At 41.3% G+C, this 17137-nt stretch overlaps 1 pseudogene; it reads right to left on the minus strand.

Annotated features, from left to right (window-relative positions):
* Positions 1-16457: 16457 nt before the first annotated feature.
* On the minus strand, positions 16458-16855 carry LOC100356738 (large ribosomal subunit protein eL42-like; annotated as a pseudogene).
* Between the last annotated feature and the right edge of the window lie 282 nt (positions 16856-17137).

Here is a 17137-nt window from a genome sequence, read left to right on the forward strand (position 1 = left end):
CCACCTGGGTGCAGAGTCTCAAGCACTTGGGCCATCTTCTACTGCCTTCCCAGGCCATAGCAGAGAACTGGATCAGAAGAGGAGCAGATGGGACTCGAACCAGTGCTCATATGGGATGCTGGCTCCGCAGGCAGAGGATTAACCTACTATGTCACAGTACCAGCCCAAAGCCACATCTTTTACCCTACTGTGTGGGCATTGCTGTGGGGGGAGAGGAGCATATTTTCTTTCTTTCGTACCCCTCCCCACATTAACACCTTGTACAAAGGCTTCCACAGATCACCGTAATTAAGAAAATCTATCACTAATATCCTCCCATGTTGAAAATGTCATGGGGTTAAACACAGAACCCAGAATAAGAAAAGTAACTTGAAGCTAGTGCTGCGGCCGAGCGGGTAAAACCATATGGGAGCCAGTTTGAGACCTGGCTGCTCCACTTGTGATCCAGCTCTCTGCTATGGTCTGGGAAAGCAGTGGAAGATGGTCCAAGTGCTCGGTCCCCTGTACCTGTGTGGGAGACCTGGAAGAAGTTCCTGGCTCCTGACTTCAGATCCATGCAGTTCTGGCCATTGTGACCATCTGCGGAGTGAACCAGCAGATGGGAGACCTCTCTTTCTCTGTGTCTTTGCCTCTCTGTAACTCTGCCTTTCAAATAAATAAATAAAATCTTTAAAAAAAAAAGTAACTGGCCCTCTTAATTAAAACAGTATGGACTATAAGATAATCAGCTTAGCAGAGCTCTGAGTGAGAGAAGAGAAAAATTTACTTTTCTGTATTTATGTTTTCATAGCTCTCCACTTTATGAAAATCCATATTTAAGTAGCTCATTATTAACTACACGGTAGACTTGCATTAATTTCAGTTCACTTCTCAATTTGCAATGGGATTAGCAGCAGATAATAATAGTTGACATCCCTAATACCATGAGAAGAAGGGTTGAAGACAGAAATCCAAAAGCAGGAAAATAAATCATCAGCTACATTTCCATGGCCTCAAGCTCCAGACTGAAAGAGTCTGTTAATTAAACACAGAGGAGAGATCAATCCACAAAGCTACTGCACAAGCTTCATGTGCTGCTGGGAAGGTCAGCAGCACATAGGGCCCCAGCTGTCAAATGTGTCCGCGGGGTCCAGCATGGGGGCCAGGAGCCAGATCCTACTCTGATCCTCCATCCCCACCTCTCCACTGCCTCGGGCTCCAGCTGAAGGACACCAAACCCCGCCCAGCTGGAACCACCATGGGATATAGCTGGAGGCCCAGCCGGAAGGCATTCTCTGACCCACCCAAAGTGAGAACTGGGCCTATTTAAATATAGAGAATGGGACTCCATTCTGCTGTGCCCTAAACTGCCCTGCTTGTGCCATTCCTCGTACAGTGTACTTTAAGGAATTTGAGCGAGGCAGCCTGTGGGACTGGCTGAGTGTCAGGAGACTGGGAAGTGGCGGTGGGAGACACAACACCTAGGCCCAGCCTTGACTCTGCCGGAAAAGCTCCCAGGATCACTGAGAAGCAAGTGATCAATGTCTGGGAGCCACCACCCACCATCGCACCCACCCCTCTCCCACACACACATAGATGCCCCTTCCTGTTCTCCATACTTGCCGTAGAAAATCTCGGGAGCATGTCCCCTTTCTTCAGGACACACGGGGAGCAAAGCGGAGAGTGTGGGACAGAAGTCGCTGGAACTTGGGACCCATGGGTGGCAGATGCAGAGGCACAGAAGCAGCGGGTGGCAGATCTGGGGCGTGTGCTCCCGAACCGCCTGCAATTGCACTTGCAGAGCAAGACTCCCCAGTGAATGTGGGAGAAGGTGCAGCACGGCCTCTCAGGGCACACTCTGATCAGTACATTAACTTCCTCTGTTCCCAACCCTGGGCCACATAGAAAGGCACGCGCATGCGCACATTCTCCCACATACAAACGCAGGGGCGTTCAGAGCACGAAAAGCGTTTGAGCACCAGGTGGCCCTGGGAAATGGAGTCCAGGCCAGGGCATTCCTAGATAGACTTACTGGCCCTCTCCTAGGGCTTCAGTGTGGGGTGGGCGGGGACAGCCTGGGAACCAGAGGGCGTTTGCTATTGTTTACATCCCTCCTTCCCTTCCTTCCCACCCCAAATCTCAAGGGTCAGGTGCTGTTCTTCCTTTCTTGAACAAAATCTTAAGAAGTGGCAGCCACTGCTGCTGAGTCCCAAATCCCGGTTCCCTCACACATGCTATTTTCCTCAGAAAAATCTTACTGCTGCTTTATTCCTGGACAGCTTCTCTCAAGTAATGAATGACAACAATTTCAATGTAGCTTAGCACAGGTGTACAAGGCATAGTTTAACATCTAGATTTGAGAATAGAGTTTTTATTTGTGTCTTGTTGATGTTTATTTTTCTTTTCAAATTTTTTTTACACCACCCTCTCAACAAGTACAAAAAAAAAAAACCACAACAGGAGAGCTGGATACAGAACTAACATTGCCAAGTATCTTCTAGGGGCCAGATTAACAGAATAAAAGCCTTACTTTGTATCATTTATACCTTAGATTAATTCTGGAGACAATATTATCAATTTACAAAATGGAAACTGAGGTGGAAAGAGTTTAGAATTGAATTTGCCCATGGAAATATGATTAAAAAGTCTAGGTTAAAGGCCAACCAAAGTGAAATACTGGTTTAAGAAATCTTTCGGGAGCAGCACTGTGGCATAGTGGGCTAAGCCTCTGCCTTCAGCACCGACATTCTATATAGGTGCTGATTCAAGTCCCTGCTGCTCCGCTTCCAATCCAGCTTTCTGCTCTAGCCTGGGAAAGCAGTAAAAGATGGCCCAAAGGCCTGGGACCCTGCATCCACATTGTAAACCCAGAAGAACTTCCTGGCTCCTGGCTTTGGATCAGCTTAACTATGGCCATTGCAGCCATTTGGGGAGTGAATCAGTGGATGGAAGACTTCTCTCTCTGCCTCTGCCTCTCTGTAACTCCACCTTTCAAATAAAAAAAAATAAATCTTATTTAAAAAAGGAAATATTTATTTTATCTTGGAGATCAGTTTCTAAAACCCCAGGTTTCTCATCTCTAAAATAAAAAGTGAAGGAGAGGAAGAGTATCTATAATGCTAATCTCCACTGTAGAGAAACACATTGGATTATAAATTATCTAAAAAATAAAGGAGATTCAAAGTTGCTATTGCTGTATGGTTATATTTCTCATGTTTAATATCAAGATAGCATATAAATATTTTGCATTCTTAGGTATATGTGCTTGATTTTTAAGATTTTAAGTAGAAGTGTAAATGGAAGCAGGATGACATAGAGTTCTGTTTGTGATTACTTCTGTCAATTATAATTCATGGGATTAGAATTGCTGGATTAGGAATGCTTAAATGTATCCACTCATTTCACATTAATGTTTATTAAATCGGGCAATATTCTTTGTGTAGACTGCTTTTTCTTGACAGATTGAAAATTAGGAGGGCAAAAAACATGTTTGCTTTGACATGAAAACTCAGCATCTTGATAGAGTAATTCTTTTTAGTTGAATGAATAAATAAGGATATAAAAATTAAACAAATACCATTTCTTATCCCCAAGAACTACCTAGTTGAAGAGACAATGAAATAGATATCTATTTGATAACTGCCACAATTAGATGAAAATATAATTTGTTGCTCAGAGACAAATTTGATAATTAAAGAGACATATTAATAATGACACAGGGTTGAAATGTATGAACAGAAACCATCCAGGGCCAAGTAGGTTAAATGTTCACCCTAGCTTTGTAAGGCATTCCATTCATTATTTAGTAAGCATTTACTGAGCATTCTTTTGTGTGGTGTGTTGAAAGAACTACCAGCCACATGATTTTCCCAGATATTGGAGTAAGAGATCCTGAGCAATCAGAAAAAGGCTGAGATGAACTAAGGGGCTTTTGACACAAAGGTAAGAAAAGAATAAAGTAGAGAGGTCAATTAAAAAGTATATCAAAGGTAATTAGTAGGATCTGAACCAAGGTATCGTGGTAGTGGGAATGATGAAGAAGGAACAGATTACAGGGAGATCTAAAAGGCAGAAACAACAGGATTTCAACGGTAGATGAAAGCAGGAGGGTACTCACGTGTAAATCTTCATTTTGATTTTATTATTTTATAGGTAAGGAGTTATCAGTACATTAATGTTCACCAGTAATAAAAGGCTACCTCCAACTAACTTATAAACTTCCCCTAAATCCAGGACACAATCTCATGGGTAGCTACTATCTACAAGCCTTATGTTGATCATCAAGCCAAGTATTTTTAACTGCTACAGTATACAATGGTCCTCGTTATGATGCAGTTACTTAGAAACTAGAAGACATAATCAGTGTCTATAAGAACAATCGAAATAAAAAAGTTAAATTCAGGGGCTGGCGCTATGGCGAAGCAGGTTAACACACTGGCCTGAAGTGCCAGCATCCCATATGGGTGCCTGTTTGAGACCCAGCTGCTCCACTTTCAATCCAGCTCTCTGCTATGGCCTGGGAAAGCAGTAGAAGATGGTTCAAGTCCTTGGGCCCCTGCACCCATGTGGGAGACCCAGATGAAGCTCCTGGCTACTAGCTTCATATTGGCACAGCTCCAGCCATTGTGGCCAATTGGGAAGTGAACCATCAGATGGAAGACCTCTCTCTCTCTGTGCCTCTCCTCTCTCTGTGTAACTCTGATTTTCAAATAAATAAATAAATAAATAAATATTTTTTTAAAAAAGAAGAGTAATGCTCAATATTTATTTTAAAAAGTTACATCAGAAGATGGCAGAATAGTGAAGGCGCGCACCGATAGTCTGGGAAAATTTAGTTTAATAAAAGGGGAGTTACGGTAGCCTCAGAAAAAAGAACCAGGAAAATATTGCAGAGGAAACCCTTCTGGATTGAGACTTCGTGAATCGGAGGACCTACTGGGAGAACAAGGTCGCCCGCCGCGCGGAAGCCGAGCCGCGGGACCCAGCCGCTGGAACGCGAGGTGAGCCGAACCTCAATAGCCCGAGACACCGGCAGGCAAGCGGAGAGAGGAGACTAGAGCGAACGACCCCCGGGGGGTGGAACTTCACCAGGCTAACTGGAAGAGAGAGAGGGTGACTGGCACGGACACGGGTTTCTCTCTCTCCGCTCACCTCTCAAGGACGAGCAAGACAAAGAGCAGGCGCCATCTTGGACATACGTCATAAGCAGAGCGACCTCAGGTCTGCACCGGCCCTGAGCCTAGCAGAAAAACCTGACTCTGGGCGGGGCGAATTAACAGGAGATTAGGACCTAGTAAATTTGTGGTGCTACTGAACTGAGACTGTGAAAAAAGAGACGGTGGGGGAGAGAACTCACGGAATTCACGTGAGCACTCTCCAGAGACGCTATAAATCCGTAACTTTGGCAACCCAGTGGGAGACTGAAGGAGAATTTGAGCCCACTCTGAGGGCCGAACAGATTCCCTGTGTGGTCCTTGGGAAAGAGCTTCCAATCTCTGGCTCCTGTGGGTATATCATTTGCCTGCTAACTACCTCCAACTTCGTTCAGCTGTGCAGAATAACTTCCCTTTTGAATCAAAAAAAAGAAAGAGAGAGAGAGAGAGAGAGGTTTACCACGCCTAACCTGGGAGTGTCACCTTTCACACACCAAACAGAGCTCTCAGGCCACACCCATCTCAAGCCCTAAGGCTCCATCAAAAACAGATAGTCCACTTAATCTAGAGTCATAGTATAACAAGGAAAAGCACCACAGTGAAGAAACCAAATATCTCCAATATGCCAAATAACAAAGGCAAAAACCAAGGTAATAAAAACAAGGAAGTCACCATGAAGCCCTCAAATGAAAAAGACACCCCAATTCAAGATTATGAGGATGATGATATAGAAGAAATGCAAGAAGCAGATCTCAAAAAATTGATAAGAACATTAAGAAGTTCTCAAAAACAAATTCTGGAACTACAGAACTCCTTAATGGACAAGATAGAAAATCTCTCTCGTGAAAATGAAATATTAAGGAGGAATCAAAATGAAACGAAACAACTAGTACAACAGGAAACTGGGATAGTGACTGAAGTGAAAAATTCAATAGATCAAATGAAAAACACACTAGAGAGCCTTACAAACAGAATGGGTGAAGCAGAAGAGAGAATATCAGACTTAGAAGACAGAGAACAGGAAAGGATACAGTCAGACCAAAGAAAAGAAGAGGAAATTAGGATTCTAAAACATATTGTCGGGAATCTTCAGGATACTATTAAAAAACCCAACATTCGGGTTCTAGGAGTTCCTGAAGGCATGGAGAGGGAGAAAGGATTAGAAGGCCTTTTTAGTGAGATATTAGCAGAAAATTTCCCAGGTTTGGAGAAGGACAGAGAAATCCTAGTACAGGAAGCCCACAGAACCCCTAATAAACATGACCAAAAGAGATCCTCACCACGACACGTTGTAATTAAACTCTCCACAATGAAATATAAAGAAAAGATCCTAAAATGTGCAAGAGAGAAACGTCAGATTACTCTCAGAGGATCTCCAATCAGACTCACAGCTGACTTCTCATCAGAAACTCTACAAGCTAGGAGGCAATGGCGAGATATAGCCCAGGTACTAAGAGAGAACAACTGCCAGCCCAGAATATTATATCCTGCAAAGCTATCATTTGTGAATGAAGGTGAAATAAAGACTTTTCATAGCAAACAGAAATTGAAAGAATTTGTCGCCACTCGTCCAGCCCTGCAAAAGATGCTTAAAGATGTGTTACACGCAGAAACAAAGAAACACGGTCATCAATATGAAAGAAGGTAAAGGAAGGAAACCAAGGAAGGAAACCTCACAGCAAAAGATCACAGGGAATTCAAAGCATATATTAGAACTTATCTTTGGCAAATGGCAGGGCAAAGTTACCACTTATCATTAGTCACATTGAACGTGAATGGCCTGAACTGTCCAGTTAAAAGACACCGATTGGCTGATTGGGTTAAGGAACAAAACCCATCTATTTGCTGCTTACAAGAAACATATCTTTCCAACAAAGATCCATACAGACTGAAAGTGAAAGGCTGGAAAAAGATATACCATGCCAACAGAAATGAAAAAAGAGCGGGCGTAGCCATCTTAATTTCAGACACCATAAACTTTACCACAAAAACCGTTAAGAGAGACAAAGAGGGACACTACATCATGATTAAGGGATCAATTCAACAGGAAGATATAACAATTATCAATGAATATGCACCTAACTACAGGGCACCGGTTTATCTAAAAGATTTGTTAACGGACTTAAAGGGAGACTTAGACCCCAATACAATAGTACTGGGGGACATCAATACTCCACTCTCAGAAATAGACAGATCAACAGGACAGAAGATCAACAAGGATACAGTAGATTTAAACGATCCCAAATGGATCTAACAGATATATACAGAACTTTCAATCCTACAGCTAAAGATTTTACATTCTTCTCAGCAGTACATGTAACCTTCTCTAGGATTGACCAAATACTAGGCCATAAAGCAAGTCTCAGCAAATTCAAAAGAATTAGAATCACACCATGCAGCTTCTCAGACCATAAAGGAATGAAGCTGGAAATTAGCAACTCAGGAATCCCTAGAGCATACACAAACACATGGAGATTGAACAACATGCTCCTGAATGAACAATGTGCCATAGAAGAAATCAAAAGAGAAATCAAAACCTTTCTGGAAGTAAATGAGGATAACAGCACAACATACCAAAACTTATGGGATGCAGCAAAAGCAGTGTTAAGAGGAAAGTTTATATCAATAGGTGCCTACATCAAGAAATTGGAAAGGCACCAAATAGATGAGCTTTCAATTCACCTCAAGGATCTAGAAAACCTACAGCAAACCAGACCCAAATCTAGTAGGAGAAGAGAAATAATTAAAACCAGAGAAGAAACCAACAGGATTGAATCAAAAAAAAATTACAAAAAATCAGCCAAACGAGGAGCTGGTTTTTTGAAAAAATAAACAAAATTGACACCCCATTGGCCCAACTAACTAAAAAAAGAAAAGACCCAAATCAATAAAATCAGAGATGAAAAAGGAAATGTAACAACAGACACCACAGAAATAAAAAGAATCATCAGAAATTATTACAAGGACTTGTATGCCAGCAAACATGGAAATCTATCAGAAATGGATAGATTCCTGGACACATGCAACCTACCTAAATTGAACCAGGAAGACATCGAAAACCTAAACAGACCCATAACTGAGACAGAAATTGAAACAGTAATAAAGGCCCTCCCAACAAAGAAAAGCCCAGGACCAGATGGATTCACTGCTGAATTCTACCAGACATTTAAAGAAGAACTGACTCCAATTCTTCTCATACTATTCAGAACAATCGAAGAAGAGGGAATCCTCCCAAATTCTTTCTATGAAGCCAGCATCACCTTAATTCCTAAGCCGGAAAAAGATGCAGCACTGAAAGAGAAATACAGACCAATATCCCTGATGAACATAGATGCAAAAATCCTCAATCAAATTCTCGCCAACAGAATGCAACAATACATCAGAAAGATCATCCACCCAGACCAAGTGGGATTTATCCCTGGTATGCAGGGATGGTTTAATGTGCACAAGACAATCAATGTGATACACCACATTAACAGACTGCAGAAGAAAAACCATATGATTATCTCAATAGATGCCGAGAAAGCATTTGATAAAATACAACACCCGTTCATGATGAAAACTCTAAGCAAACTGGGTTTGGAAGGAACATTCCTCAATACAATCAAAGCAATCTATGAAAAACCCACAGCTAACATCCTATTGAATGGGGAAAAGTTGGAAACATTTCCACTGAGATCTGGTACCAGACAGGGATGTCCACTCTCAGCACTGCTATTCAATATAGTTCTGGAAGTTCTAGACAGAGCTATTAGGCAAGAAAAAGAAATTAAAGGGATACAAATTGGGAAGGAAGAACTCAAACTATCCCTCTTTGCAGATGACATGATTCTGTATTTAGGGGACCCAAAGAACTCTACTAAGAGCCTATTGGAACTCATAGAAGAGTGTGGCAAAGTAGCAGGTATAAAATCAATGCACAAAAATCAACAGCCTTTGTATACACAGACAATGCCATGGCTGAGGAAGAACTTCTAAGATCAATCCCATTCACAATAGCTACAAAAACAATCAGATACCTTGGAATAAACTTAACCAAGGACGTTAAAGATCTCTACGATGAAAACTACAAAACCTTAAAGAAAGAAATAGAAGAGGATACCAAAAAATGGAAAAATCTTCCATGCTCATGGATTGGAAGAATCAACATCATCAAAATGTCCATTCTCCCAAAAGCAATTTATAGATTCAATGCAATTCCAATCAAGATACCAAAGACATTCTTCGCAGATCTAGAAAAAATGATGCTGAAATTCATATGGAGGCACAAGAGACCTCGAATAGCTAAAGCAATCTTGTACAACAAAAACAAAGCCGGAGGCATCACAATACCAGACTTCAGGACATACTACAGGGCAGTTGTAATCAAAACAGCATGGTACTGGTACAGAAACAGATGGATAGACCAATGGAACAGAATTGAAACACCAGAAATCAACCCAAACATCTACAGCCAACTTATATTTGATCAAGGATCTAAAACTAATTCCTGGAGCAAGGACAGTCTATTCAATAAATGGTGCTGGGAAAACTGGATTTCCACGTGCAGAAGCATGAAGCAAGACCCCTACCTTACACCTTACACAAAAATCCACTCAACGTGGATTAAAGAACTAAATCTACGTCCTGACACCATTAAGTTATTAGAGAACATTGGAGAAACCCTTTAAGATATTGGCACAGGCAAAGAATTTCTGGAAAAGACCCGGGAGGCACAGGCAGTCAAAGCCAAAATCAACTATTGGGATTGCATCAAATTGAGAAGTTTCTGTACTGCAAAAGAAACAGTCAGGAGAGTGAAGAGACAACCGACAGAATGGGAAAAAATATTTGCAAACTATGCACCAGATAAAGGGTTAATAACCAGAATCTACAAAGAGATCAAGAAACTCCACAAAAACAAAACCAACAACCCACTTAAGAGATTGGCCAAGGACTTCAATAGACATTTTTCAAAAGAGGAAATCCAAATGGCCAACAGGCACATGAAAAAATGTTCAAGGTCACTAGCAATCAGGGAAATGCAAATCAAAACCACAATGAGGTTTCACCTCACCCCGGTTAGAATGGCTCACATACAGAAATCTATCAACAACAGATGCTGGTGAGGATGTGGGGAAAAAGGGACACTAACCCACTGTTGGTGGGAATGCAAACTGGTCAAGCCACTATGGAAGTCAGTCTGGAGATTCCTCAGAAACCTGAAGATAACCCTACCGTTCGACCCAGCCATCCCACTCCTTGGAATTTACCCAAAGGAATTTAAATTGGCAAACAAAAAAGCGGTCTGCACCTCAATGTTTATTGCAGCTCAATTCACAATAGCTAAGACCTGGAACCAACCTAAATGCCCATCAGCGGTAGACTGGATAAAGAAATTATGGGATATGTACTCTTTAGAATACTATACTGCAGTAAGAAACAATGAAATCCAGTCATTTGCAACAAAATGGAGGAATCTGGAACACATCACGCTGAGTGAAATAAGCCAGTCCCAAAGGGACAAATACCATATGTTCTCCCTGATCGGTGACAACTGACTGAACACCAAACAGGAAACCTGTTGAAGTGAAATGGACACTATGGGAAACGGTGACTTGATCAGCATAGCCCTGACTGTTAATGAACAACTTAATACATTATCCCTCTTGGTAGTTTTTTTGTCTGTTCTACTTAATATGACTGGTTTAATTCTGTAATTAATACACAGTTATTCTTAAGTGTTGAAAATTAACTGAAATGTGATCCCTGTTAAACATAAGAGTGGGAATAAGAGAGGGAAGAGATGTATAATTTGGGACATGCTCAAGCTGACTTGCCCCAAATGGTAGAGTTAGAAACATAGCAGGGGATTCCAATTCAATCCCATCAAGGTGGCATGTGCCAATGCCATCTCACTATTCCAAGTGATCAATTTCAGTTCACAATTGATCATAATGAAAGGACTAAGAGTCAAAGGGAGCACATAAACAAGTCTAGTACCTGCTAACACTAACCGATAGAATAAATAAAGGGGAGAGTGATCCAACATGGGAAGTGAGATACTCAGCAGACTCATAGAATGGCAGATGTCCTAAATAGCACTCTGGCCTCAGAATCAGCCCTAAAGGCTTTCGGAGCTGGCTGTAAAGCCCATGAGAGTATTTCAGGTATGGAAAGCCAAGACACTCTGGCAAAAAGATCTCTGCGAGTGAGATCCCAGTGGAAAGAACAGGTCTTCAAAGAAGGAGGTACCTTTCTCTGAAGGGAGGAGAGAACCTCCACTTTGACTATGACCTTGTCTAAACAAGATAAGAATCGGAGAACTCAGAGGGCTTCCATAGCCTTGGAAACTCATGACTGGAGCATAGGGAGATTACTGATGCCATAGACAGGAGTGTCAATTGGTAAAGTCAACAACAGGAGTCACTGTGCACTTACTCCTCATGTAGGATCTCTGTCCTTAATGTGCTGTACACTGAGGCTTAATGCTATAACGAGTACTCAAACAATATATTTCACTTTGTGTTTCTATGGGGGTGCAAACTGTTGAAATCTTTACTTAATGCATACTAAACTGATCCTCTGTAAAAAAAAAAAAAAGAAATTATCAACTCCCAACTTGACTCTCACTGGGATTAAACATGACAATAGGTCTGCTCTGATTTCATCATCATTTAAAAAAATCATCTATTATTTTTCACTTTATGTTTCTGTGTGGGAGCAAACTGTTGAAATCCTTACTTAATGTATACTAAGCTGATCTTCTGTATATTAAGATAATTGAAAATGAATCTTGATATGAATGGAAAGGGAGAGGGAGTGGGAAAGGGGAGGGTTGTGGGTGGGAGGGACGGTATGGGGGGGAAGCCATTGTAACCCATGAGTCGTACTTTGGAAATTTATATTCATTAAATAAAAGTTAAAAAAAAATAAAATAAATAAGAGGTCTCTAAATCACATCTTCATGTTCTTTTAGTACTTTGGAAAATAATTCACCTGAACACAAACATTGAGTTCTTTGTGTGGCTGTCATGTCCCTGTCTTCCTATTGATATCACTTAAAGTTCAAGTTTTACATAAGCACTTTTTTCAATAAATAAGAAATTCAAGCATGATACTTTCTGAATAAATAGCAACAAATAATATTCTACATTTTCTAGACCATCTCAGTTGTCAATAATAACAGGAAATCCCCATGATAGTTTCATTTTTTTATCCGTATTTCACAGCATGCCCCTAGCTCATATCCTATCTCTACCTTACTGCTACTTATTGAAATATGGCTTGAGTTTTTTCTAAGAAATTTTGACACACCTAAGCTGAGTATCAACTATATTATATTTTCCCAATACTACAAATTTAGAGGATACCTCCATAAAAGCCAATTGTTAATGCTGATTATTTAACAGATATATTTTTTTTATTTTTTTTTATTTTTTTTTTATCTTTTATTTAATGAATATAAATTTCCAAAGTACGACTCATGGGTTACAATGGCTTCCCCCCCCATACCGTCCCTCCCACCCACAACCCTCCCCTTTCCCACTCCCTCTCCCCTTCCATTCACATCAAGATTCATTTTTGATTATCTTAATATACAGAAGATCAGCTTAGTATACCTTAAGTAAGGATTTCAACAGTTTGCTCCCACACAGAAACATAAAGTGAAAAATAATAGATGATTTTTTTTAAATGATGATGAAATCAGATCAGACCTATTGTCATGTTTAATCCCAGTGAGAGTCAAGTTGGGAATTGATAATTTCCTTTTTTTTTCAGAAGATCGGTTTAGTGTACATTAAGTAAAGATTTCAATCGTTTGCACCCCCATAGAAACACAAAGTGAAATATACTGTTTGAGTACTCGTTATAGCATTAAGCCTCAGTGTACAGCACATTAAGGACAGAGATCCTACATGAGGAGTAAGTGCTCAGTGACTCCTGTTGTTGACTTTACAAATTGACACTCCTGTTTATGGCATCAGTAATCTCCCTATGCACCAGTCATGAGTTTCCAAGGCTATGGAAGCCCCTTGAGTTCTCCGACTCTTATCGTGTTTAGACACGGTCATAGTCAAAGTGGAGGTTCTCTCCTCCCTTCAGAGAAAGGCACCTCCCTCTTTGAAGACCTTATTTAACAGATATATTTTCTCTGAGGAAGAGTTAGATGAAAAACGCACCTCTTATATACAGCGAAATTTTTTTTCATATTCCCAGGTAATGGACTTTATACTTGTGAATAATGTCAGAGCACCCATATGATGGCTCACTCATCCAGTGTACAAAGCAGATAAGGCTAGGCCAGGCAGATGCTGGGAATAGAGAACTCAATCCAGGTTTCCCACATTGGCAGCAGGGACCAAATTACTTGAGCCATCACCTCTGCCTTCTAGGATGCAGATTAGTAGGAAACTGGAAACAGGAGCCAGTACTTGAATCTACATATCCCAATCTGGGTGGGCTTCTCAAATGACATCTGCTAGAAAGATAATTTCCAAAAAACTTTGGGCTTCTCCTGGTTACCTTAATATATTCTGCTGCTCCTGATAGTGAGTCTCAGAGAGTCTTCCTTTTGTTTTTCCACCATTTTAATGAAACTACTGAGATTTAGTACTGGAGATCTTGCATGCCTGCATTCAAATACAGGGCTCCCAATTTGCTGGCTGGGTAAAATTGTACCAGTTAACATTAGTGCACCTCAGTTTTTCATCTGTGAATGGGGAATAACATTAATGTCTCCAGGGCTATTATAAATGTCAATCTGTATGGCCTACCAAGTCAGTGATAATATGTTCAAAACCCTGTACAAATACTAGTTCTGTGCAATTCTTGTTCTCAGTGGGATTGCAAAATGACAGGAATGTGGACAGGAGCTAGGGCAGAAGACTACAACTGGAAACCCATGGTATGTCAGAGGTCCTTCTGAACAGTGCTATGCTGTACAATTAAAATCTGGTAGCAACAATCTACAGTTATATCACCCTGGATACACCGAGGTCATGTCTGGTCTGAGAAGTTAGGCAGGATCAGCCCATTTAGTTCTTGGGTGGGAGGTCACCTGGGATTTTTGGGACATACAAAGAGGTGTGTCAGAGGCTGCTGAACTATGAGTCTGAGCCTGCCAGTTTCTAGCAGAAGTCTGCTGATATCCTGTGCAACCACTGAACCAATGGGTGAATGACTGGAAAGGACTTGGCCCTTACCCTGCAGGAGATAGTTTGTGATGTTGCAGTTGGCTCCATGGACTGATTTCAATGGGACATGAGACCCTTTACCAACATCTCATCTTCCAAACTGCAACAGTACTGACCTAGTCCGTTTCTATAGACCAAGAGCATGGTGCCTGGGTAAGGCAAAATGAGTACTGAGAAGAGATCAGGCTCTGGAGTCAGGAAAATTGGAGGGTGAATTCTGCCTCCATTCCATATTTCTAGTTGACCATATATGATCTGTTCAAGTTTGGATTCTCTATTTTATTTTCTTATCTCCTCCCCTCTCTCCTTCCCTTTTTTCCTTTCTCTCTGCCTCCTTTTCTTTATCTGTTTTCATTGTTTCCCTTCCTCTTTTCCTTTCCTACACTCTTTCTCTTTATATTCTTTATTTTTTTTCCTTCCTCTTCCCTTTCTTCCTAGAGTGGTAGATAGAGTTTCAACCTCCTGGTTCATTCCTCTAAGCCTGGGGCTGGGCTGGGGCTAGATCAGGTGAAGTCAGGTCAGGAGGCAGTAACTCAACCTAAATCTCCCACTTGGGTGGGAGTAATCCAACTACTTGAATCATCACTGCTGTACCCCAGGGTCTGCACTGGAAAGAAGCTGGAGTCAAGGACAGAGACAGGAATTAAATCTAGTACTCCAATATGGGACATGTTTAATTATCAATCTAATTTCTCATTCTCTGGGGCCCCTTTGAAAGTGAAAGGGGGGCTATTAAATGCTCTCAAGGACAAGAGATGTATGTGGAACTTTGCCAGGTCCTGACATGTGTGGATGCCCCATCTATAGCTGGGCAGCTTGAAAAAAGTTATACCTCTGTAAATTGTTTTCTCACCTGTAAACTGGGAATAGTTGTACCCACCTTCATAAAAGCAATGACATAAAGTATGTCTTTTTAAAAAGATTTTTTTTATTTATTTGAGAAGCAGAGTTAGAGAAAAAGAGAAAGAGAAAGGTCTTCCATCCATTGGTTCACTGCTAAAGTGACCACAATGGCTGAAGCTGGACTGATCTGAAGCCAGGAGCCAGAAGCTTTTTCTGGGTCTCCCATGTGAGTGCAGGGACCCAAGCACTTGGGTCATTTGCCACTGCTTTCCCAGACAGTAAGCAGAGAGTTGGATCAGAAGAGGAGTAGCTAGGAATTCTGGTGCTCATGGGGGATGCAGGCACCACAAGTGGAGGCTTATCCTAAGATGCCACAGTGTCAGCCCCAAAGGATGCCTTATTTCCAGGGAAAGGGAAGGCATTCAACAAATGATATCTAAAGCAGTAACACTGAAGTCAAAATTCTAAACCAGCTGGCCACTTGCTTTGGTGGGTGCACCACATACTATGCACTCAGCCCCTTCTCTGCCATGCCCCTCTACTCTTCCTCTGTGATGGTGTTCTCTTGGCCTCAAGAATCCACACCTACTTCCTGTATCCTCCTCTAGGCTAGAAACTTTTTCATGGAACATGGCCCCCACTTCCTTACTGGAGCTAATTTCAGTCTCTCTTGTGTCCTTCACATTGCTTCTTAGTGATTTCAGAGACCTGATAATGACCCACACACTGATGCAGAAAACTTTGCAACATTTCTCCCAACCTCATCACCCCTACATAGCACATTTAAAAACTTAGCATTCTGTGATAGGCCCTTAGGGTCTGATCCCACCATTCTTTCCACTGGTGCTGCATTGCAGGTCCCCTGAGAACCCTGTCATGGCTGACTTGAGGAACTTGCTTTATGTTATTTCCTCAATCATAATCTCCTTTCCATAGGTTGGCTGTTTGACACAGCAGTTAAGACATTGCTTCAGATGCTCTCGACCCATATTGGAGTCTCTGGGTTCAATTCACAACTCTACTTTTGATCCTGCATGTGGAAGAGTGGGTTAAACCCATATAGGCAACAATGTCTGCTCTACTTCTGATCCAGCTCCCTATTAATGCACCTAGGGAAGCAGCAGATGATTCATGACCCAGTTTTTTTGTCAGCATTTGGGAGACACTCCTAGAGTTTTAGACTCCTGGCTTCAGCCTGGCCCAGCCCTGGACATTGTGTCCATCTGCAACATAAATCAGCAGAATGGAGATTTCTCTTTTTTAAAAAAAATTTCCAAGAGGAGTTTTATTGATGGCTCTGGTTCATTCCCTTCCAAAAGACCAAATGAAGTGAACAGTGGTAACCTTTAGATTCTATTGTCTTCATAACAAAACAGAAGATGAAGATTAGAACTGGATCATTTGCCCCTTTTTCTTCTTATCTCCTCCCAATTCAAAGTATTTACATCTCTTAATAGCCAACATTCTCTTGGATCTGCAGTTGGGCTCCACACACTCAAACCTCAGCACAATCTTCTTTATAGTTTTAGCCTTTTCTGGAAAATTGGCTTAGTCTGTCCCCCATAGCCACTCTGCTTTCTATCATAACACCACTTTCCCTGGGCATACAGAGTCTTTGCCCTTCTTATACTGTATCATCTTGTGGGGCTGGTGCTTGCCACACTTCTTACAGAAGGTCCGGCAGGTTTTCGGAATATTCACCATGTTGCTGGAATGCTATCAGCTCAGAAAGAAAGAGAACCAGCCTGAGATTTCTCTTTATTTCTGCTTCGTTCTATCTTTCTATCTTTATTTCTACTTCTCTGTGCACAAATAAATGAAAAAAAAATGTGTATTACAAAAGAATGATGCATGGGTACCCAAACTTCTTGTAGCAAAATATAATTAGTTTTAAATCTCATTTTCCATTAACTATTTGAAGTGCTCTTATATATTAAAAACTCTATATGCAATCTCAGGGATCTGGAAACCACCTTCCATCCCCAG

This window comes from Oryctolagus cuniculus, chromosome 15, assembly GCF_051225735.1.
Source record: "Oryctolagus cuniculus isolate XC-2025 breed Fujian yellow rabbit chromosome 15, ASM5122573v1, whole genome shotgun sequence".
Lineage (NCBI taxonomy): Eukaryota > Metazoa > Chordata > Mammalia > Lagomorpha > Leporidae > Oryctolagus > Oryctolagus cuniculus.